Source organism: Oreochromis niloticus, unplaced genomic scaffold (assembly GCF_001858045.2).
Source record: "Oreochromis niloticus isolate F11D_XX unplaced genomic scaffold, O_niloticus_UMD_NMBU tig00000179_pilon, whole genome shotgun sequence".
In the NCBI taxonomy this organism is placed as follows: Eukaryota; Metazoa; Chordata; class Actinopteri; order Cichliformes; family Cichlidae; genus Oreochromis; species Oreochromis niloticus.
The window spans coordinates 1-7,225 of NW_020327079.1; the positions used below are offsets into that span (position 1 = coordinate 1).

Genomic DNA, 7,225 nt, shown 5'->3' on the forward strand with positions numbered 1-7,225 from the left:
ACTGAAACAAATCAAGGCACTCAGAGACCTTTGGTGGAATGTCAGTTTAGCTGTTGGAGATTTTACCAGCTGCCACCAGTGCGACGTCTAAACCTCTCTGTGTTTACGATCCAGAACAGATTGACCTATGGCAGGAACATTTTCAGATGATCACTCTAACCGAGATCATGCGTCAGAAGATGATGTGGCCTTTGCAGAGATGTTGAACAGGATTAGAGTCAAAGAAAAGACAGATGAGCTTTCTCAGTGCGACAGAGATTTGTTGTCACAGGCTGTGACTGCACCAGAAGAATGTCCAATCGAGGTCTACACATTTATGCCACCAACAAGAATGTTGATCCCACAACACAGATCGCTCAAGAAGCTTCATTCAAACATTATAATCATCAATGCAGACGATTTCCAGAAGGATAAACGTACAGGCAGAATGGCACGAAGAGACAAACCATTTACAGGTGGGCGAAATGATTTACCCGACACCCTGAATGTTGCTGAAGGAGCTCGAGTGATGCTGACCAGAAACTTGGACACACTAAACGGTTTGGTCAATGGTGCTTTTGGTATACTGATAAAGGTGGTGAGATCTGAAAATGATGGACACATAATTAAACTGGGGCTCAGAATGGACAACGGCAGCCTATGAGAACACAACCGCAGTGCTAATGCAGCATCTGATGATCTGGTTTACATTGAGAGAGCAGAGGAGAGTCTGAAGTTTAAAGGAGCGGTACGCAGACAGTTTCCTGTAAAGCTAGCATTTGCCTGCACAATCCACAAAACCAGGGTCTTACAACACAGACAGCTGTAGTTTCAATGAAGAACATTTTTGAACCAGGTATGGCTTATGTTGCTCTCAGCAGGGTGACGTCTCTCAGTGGACTCTATTTACAGGACTTGGATGAGAAAAGATTTATGCCAATCCGAGGTAACTGCAGCGCTCCAAACCATGAGACAAGCCAGTGTTGAGGAAATGATGCCTCTTCTTCAGGTCAGAGAAACAGCCAGCAGACCTGACACTCTTACACTGATCCATCACAATACGGAGGGTTTGCCATCTCACATCAGTGACATCAAGAGTCATCATGAAATGTGTTTAGCAGATGTTTTGTGTCTCACAGAGTCTCACCTCCAAGGCTCCTTTGTTGCAGACAGTCTTCATTTGGACGGCTACACCATGTTCAAACGCAACAGACATGTGTCCTACACAAACTTTCCTCACATGGCCAGCAGAAGTGGTGGTGGAGTTGTTGTGTATTTGAGGAGTCATTTTCAGGTTCAGGTAAAACAGTATCTGCATAATGTCACTGATCTGAGTTCTTAGTGTTAAGGTTCAGGCTCCATTCCCTGCGCTCATTGCTGTTGTGTACAGACCTCCAGACTACAGTTTGACACCATTCATGCAAAACCTGGTAAGTCTTTTAGATTCACTTGAAATAATGGACTGTCACCCAATAATTGTGTGTGGAGATTTTAATGAGAACCAGTTACAGAGTGGAAGAAAACAGATTCTGGAGCAGTTTCAGTCGAGAGGGTATTCACAGCTGATCACTTCTGCCACTACAGACAAGAACACCCTGCTTGACCTCATTTTTATTTCTCAGCCACAGCAGAATCTTCATTCAGGTGTCCTGAGGACATATTACAGTTACCACAACCCTGTGTTTTGTGTCCTGTCCTCCAGCCAATCATGAAGTCGTCTGGTGAGTTTTGAAACAATTACAGATCATGTTTGTTACAGAGTTTACTGATTGTAGAGCATTAAAAAGATTTTTCATTGAAAAATCTTATTTCTTCATATTGTCTTCCCTACTTTGTCTGTAAGAAGACCCTTTCTCATTGCAATGTTATTAATCATTTCACCAAATCATGGCTGTACTTCATGCAGAGCCGGGAGATCTGCTTTCTGTTATCATGCACCTCAGATCTGAAATATGCTGCAAAAAGTATTAAACGGACATAATTTATTTTTTATTCTCATGTTTTAAATGACTAAATCTACTAATGCATTTTTTCATGGATGTTAATTGTCATCTCCTTTTTGGATACTTTTTTTACTGTGACGTATGTATCTCAACAAACGAGAGCTTCCCCTCAAAGGGCTTTCAAATATGAAATAGTAAATAAATAAATCCCAGATAAATGCAGGTATTTATTATGGGTACATGAATAATAACAGAAAATTATATTTTCTTGATTATAGTAAATTTTGTAGAATCAAATATTTTTGGGATGAATGAGTTTTTGCTTATCATGTTTTACAGGTAAAAAAATGTTAAAAGTTTTAAACTATCTTTAGGCTACCAGAGATGTCTATAATGATACATTATGTAGAGAAAAACATTTTTACAGCTTAGAGAATATATATTAAATCTGATTTAGAAGTACATGGAAAGTTTCTGCATCCATTTTCTGACTTGGCCTTTATCCGGGTGGGTTTGGGTTTGGGTGGATAAAGGCCAAGTCAGAATTCTCTGAGCAGCTGGAAAAAGCTGCTAATAAACAAAGACATCAGAAAGCGGGGGCTTTAGGTGTAGCCCCCGCTTTCTGACGCACTAATTAGATTTAGTAACTGACACCCCATACCAGCATTACATAGACACTTGGGGGCTGAGATGGGTGGGTGGGGAGGGTGGGTGTTGTTAAAAGCACTTTATGTTTTGTAGATGTATTTTTTCAGACAGGGCACACACAGTCCTGTTTCCTTTGTGGGAAAACCTTCAAACTTCACCATCCTCAGCTGAAACAACAACATCTTAACACCATCTCATGAACTGCTGAGCCAAACCTGATCCATCAGTGCTGGACTGCACAGATAACTACATGCCACAAGGAGACTGCTGTGTTATGAACTGCCAAACCAGTGTGTCTTCAATGGAGAAGATGACACACCCATCACCTGACCTCCTGCCTGATCTGGAGACCATCATCATGCTGCCACACTACACACCTCTGAGACCATCAATGATGACTCATACTGAGGAAACTGTATTTCCTGTCAGAGATGCTCAGTGATCCTCAGAGCAGAGAGAGGTATGATTCTTTATCTTTGATTAAAAAAATGTCAGTGCTTTTAATTCATTTAATTAATTTAAATCCTGATTATTGCATAAAGAATTACACACTCAAATGATTATACTTGTTGACACTTTTTGAGTTTTAATTCACATTATGGATTACAAATCTATGCTTTTTCTACTCTGTCTCTCTGTGCAGGTATTGCTGTCTTCTGAGTTCTTCAGTGTCCCAACTGAGACATTCAAACCTCATTGCAGAGCTCATGTCTTTCCTCACCATCATGTGAGTGTGAGATTACTCTGAATTCTGGTTATGTGGCCTGCAGCACCTATAAGGTATTTCAACATTGTCCATTTTATAACTTATTTCTAGTTTTTAGGCCTTAACACAAATAAAATGTTCCTTTTTCTGTATTTTTTTAGAACAAGCTCGTACAGTGTGCCTGCATTCCAGCTTCTTAGACTCTACGCAAGTGGACAGAGTGTCAGTGTTTGGCCACTCTTACAGACACCGACTTCTGTCAACTCACTGCTACTGATCAGGTACCTCACTCCAGGAACAGAGGGCTGCAAGCCTGTCATCGTTTCCAGTGTGGCTTTGAATACTTGGGGTAGTATCAGATTTTTCCCACAAATATTCAAAGGTAACACTTATTTTAAGCTTAGTTTTTAATCAAAAGTCTTCCCTTGTGTTAATTTTTTTATTTTATTTATTTATTTATTTTTCTTTTACATTTATATGCAGTGATCGGATGTGGTGGAGCTTTGTTAACTGTGTGTAAAACATCTGTTTGTGATGATATTTACAATGAGGCTTTAAGGTGACAGTTTCCATGTAATTTCAGTCCTTTTACTAAGCAAAAACATGTTTGCAATTAACATATTTTTTTCAGTTTTGTCTTTTGGATTTATGGTTAACATTCCTCTGTGACAGCAAATACTAAACTGGTCCAAGTAACCAGCATATCATTGGTTAAAGGCAAAAAGGACCACATGTCACACTAGCAATGAATTTTTGACTGTGTTTGTGTCACCAGATTTAACAAACAATATCCGACATATGAAACTGAACTCTGGATTAATGTCTAGATGTTTTTTGTGTTTTTTTTAATTGTTGAATAATTATTTTGTAGGACAAACCCAATCTATTTACCCAAACAATGTAACTTGTTTGGGTAAATAGTGGATTAATATATCTAAGTGTATAAGTATAGCAAGCTGAATTCATACAAACACACAGCTCTAAATCTTGAATTGTAGGATGTACAAAAATGATCATGTGATTATTATGGACATTTAAATAACTATATCTATTGAACCATTACACATATTCTTTATAGAAATTACACAATCTCAAAATGTGAAAAAAGAAAGTGTTTAAGTGAAAAAATAATGTGTGTTTGTATGAATCTTGCCTTAGTATGGGGTGTCAGTAACTACATTAGTATAGAGTAGGTCTAACAGTGGTTTTCCACATCTGCTCTAATATATATAGATAATGGGTCAGACATATAAAGTCATTTTGAAAAGTTCATAAAGGTCACATCCATTCATATGTGTTCCTCTTTATCATTTTATATCAGGTCACACAGCTGACTTGAGTTTTGATCAGAGTAGAACCATAACATTCATGCTAATGGTTCTACTGTTTACAGTTACTTTATGATGGATTTCATCCTGGTCACAGCACTATGTGAAAAGCTGTTAGAGGTAAAGTTAACCCAATTAATACCTCATCATAAGTCACTCTTTAACGCAAACCAGTGATTATTTTTCACTGTAATTTATTCCACAACAATGTTCTTTATTTGATCCCTGTTTCTTTAAATATGCACATCGATTGTTCAGCTGTGTGACTCTCTACACCTCAAATATATCACAATGTGGACTTCATTTCGACAGTATTTTGTAGATTGGTACCATATTTATCATAAAATCAGGAAACTGTAAACTAATTGAAAAATGAAGCTTATGAAAATTTTAATGTGGCATTGGAACATGTTGTTTATCCTTGCTGAGTGGTATTTACACAAAACTCCAGCAAATCTGAGGATATATTTTTGTCTCTCACTTGCTGTTTATATATGTGTATATTTTTGCAGCTAATAGCCTATCATGTGTCTGCGCATCTTAGGGCCATAAACTTAAACATGGCAAACAAGGATATGTTCACAATTCCAACAGATGCTTCAATTGTTTGTATAAATGTTAGATTCATTTGATTTGCATTTTCTATTAATATTTTTCTGTTTGTCCCAAATGGGATTTTTATTTCTGTATGCCATTATTGTAATCATTGGAAACAACTGAGTAAATATTTTGTATCATATGTTTCTAAAAATATTTGAATGTTCTACTTTTCTACTACTGGTTTTCTACTTTCTAAACTTTCTTCCACTCTTTGGCACTTCAATAACATTATTTTTGGGTGTTTTTATCTCTGACCGCAGCATCTTGTGCATTTATTACCTAAATGTTGTTTGTGTGGGTTTTGGTTTTGGGTTTTTTTTGCCATTTTTAGATTTCACCAGCTGTGTAAACTCTGCAATTTTACCTTGGTTTTGTTCCACATGAGTTTATCTGCTGGCTGATTTTCTTCCTTTTCTAATGTTTCTGGTCATTTTTAACAGTTAAACAAGTAACTTTGAGGTTACTTCAGCCTTTTCAGCTGTTATCTGTTGACAGTTTTGCCTAATTATTACATTTCTGAAAAATTATAGCAGTTCTGATAACTTGTAATATTTCTGCCAAGTTTTTAATTTTCTACTAAATTATATTATTTTTGCTAGGTTACACTACTTTTGTTTGTTTGTTATGTTATGTTATGTTAAGTTATGTTATTCTAAATTATTACATTTCTGCTAAGTTGTAGCTTCTGGTAAACTACAACATTTCTGCTGAATAGTTATGTTTCTTCGAAGTTATTGTATTTCTGCTAAATTATTACATTTTTGTTAACTTGATGTTGTTCTGCAAAGTTCTTAAATTTCAACAACTTTTTAAGCACTGACTTTGATTTCTTCAGCTTTTTCAGCTATTTTCAACTATTTTCAGCAGACAGCTTCAGCTTTAAAGCATCCACACTGCATTTTCGCAGGAAATGCAAATTTTTCTAGTTGTGTGGATGCTGGAGGCATCCACACTATTGAGTTCCTGTTTCTCTTTATTCTTTATTATTATTATTGTGTGGATGCTGGAGGCATCCACACTATTGAGTTCCTGTTTCTCTTTATTGTGTGGATGCTTTAAGCATCCACACTATTGAGTTCCTCTTGGGACTTCCGTACACTTTTCGCCGTGGATCTACTTCCACAATTTTCAGCCGATTTTCACCGTTCAAATTTTAAACTATTCTGCTATTTCTGCTAATGATGGCTATGTCTTTTGGTATTTGATACTATTATACTTTTTAAAATATTAAGCTTAATTTGTCCCATTGAAATGAATGGAAAACTTCTGCAATTCTGCTAAAATTTGCTTGTTTTTGAAACTTAACTACTTTTTCCTACTTTCACGTAGAACAACCATTCAAATTTTAAAATGTTCACAAATTATTGGGCTATTCAGGAATAAATCAGCTTTTTCAAATCTTTTACCATTTTACTTTTATGCCTCTTAAAGTTTTCAGTTGCAAAATTGTGATTTTTCACAAAATACATGCGTTGTTATGGTTGCTATGCACTTGGCTTCCAGTGTGCCACTGAAGGTTTTGCAGTCTTCTCTTCATGTCCGAACAACTTCTTGCTACTTGCTCAATTGTCACTCAACTTCCACAAATTATACATCAAAACGTAGGTATTTTTGCTGGCTTTCCGAAAATGTCACTATCATTGTTGTGGGATTTATAGAATTTTGGCAAATCTCCTCAGACCAACACAAAGTCTGAAAACTCTCCATAGAAAGTCAATGGAGAGTTTGTTCAAAATCACCGCTGGATTTCTGTAATGAGAGGCATTTTCGAATCGCCATATCTCCTTAACGAAGCAAAGTTAAGACATAAGGCTTGTCCCAGTATATCTTCAGACACTCCTGACGCTCACAATTCAAGAATTTCTTTCTCACCTATTACCGTTCTGAAATGAGTTACACTTGTTTGAGGGTAGGAAATTCGTCCTTCGCTCAGATTTCTTCAGATTTCAAACTCTGGAAATGAACCACTTTTTTCTCTCGTCATATCTTTTTGATAGATTTCCACAAAGACCTGAAAATTT

General features: G+C 36.6%; 1 long non-coding RNA gene across 1 annotated transcript; it reads left to right on the forward strand.

The window, feature by feature from the left end:
- The first annotated feature begins 3,314 nt into the window (after nt 1–3,314).
- On the forward strand, nt 3,315–3,723 carry LOC109201090 (uncharacterized). The gene is made up of 2 exons (XR_002061086.1): nt 3,315–3,350; nt 3,438–3,723. It is a non-coding gene; the product is annotated as an uncharacterized LOC109201090 (long non-coding RNA).
- The last annotated feature ends 3,502 nt before the right edge of the window (nt 3,724–7,225 follow it).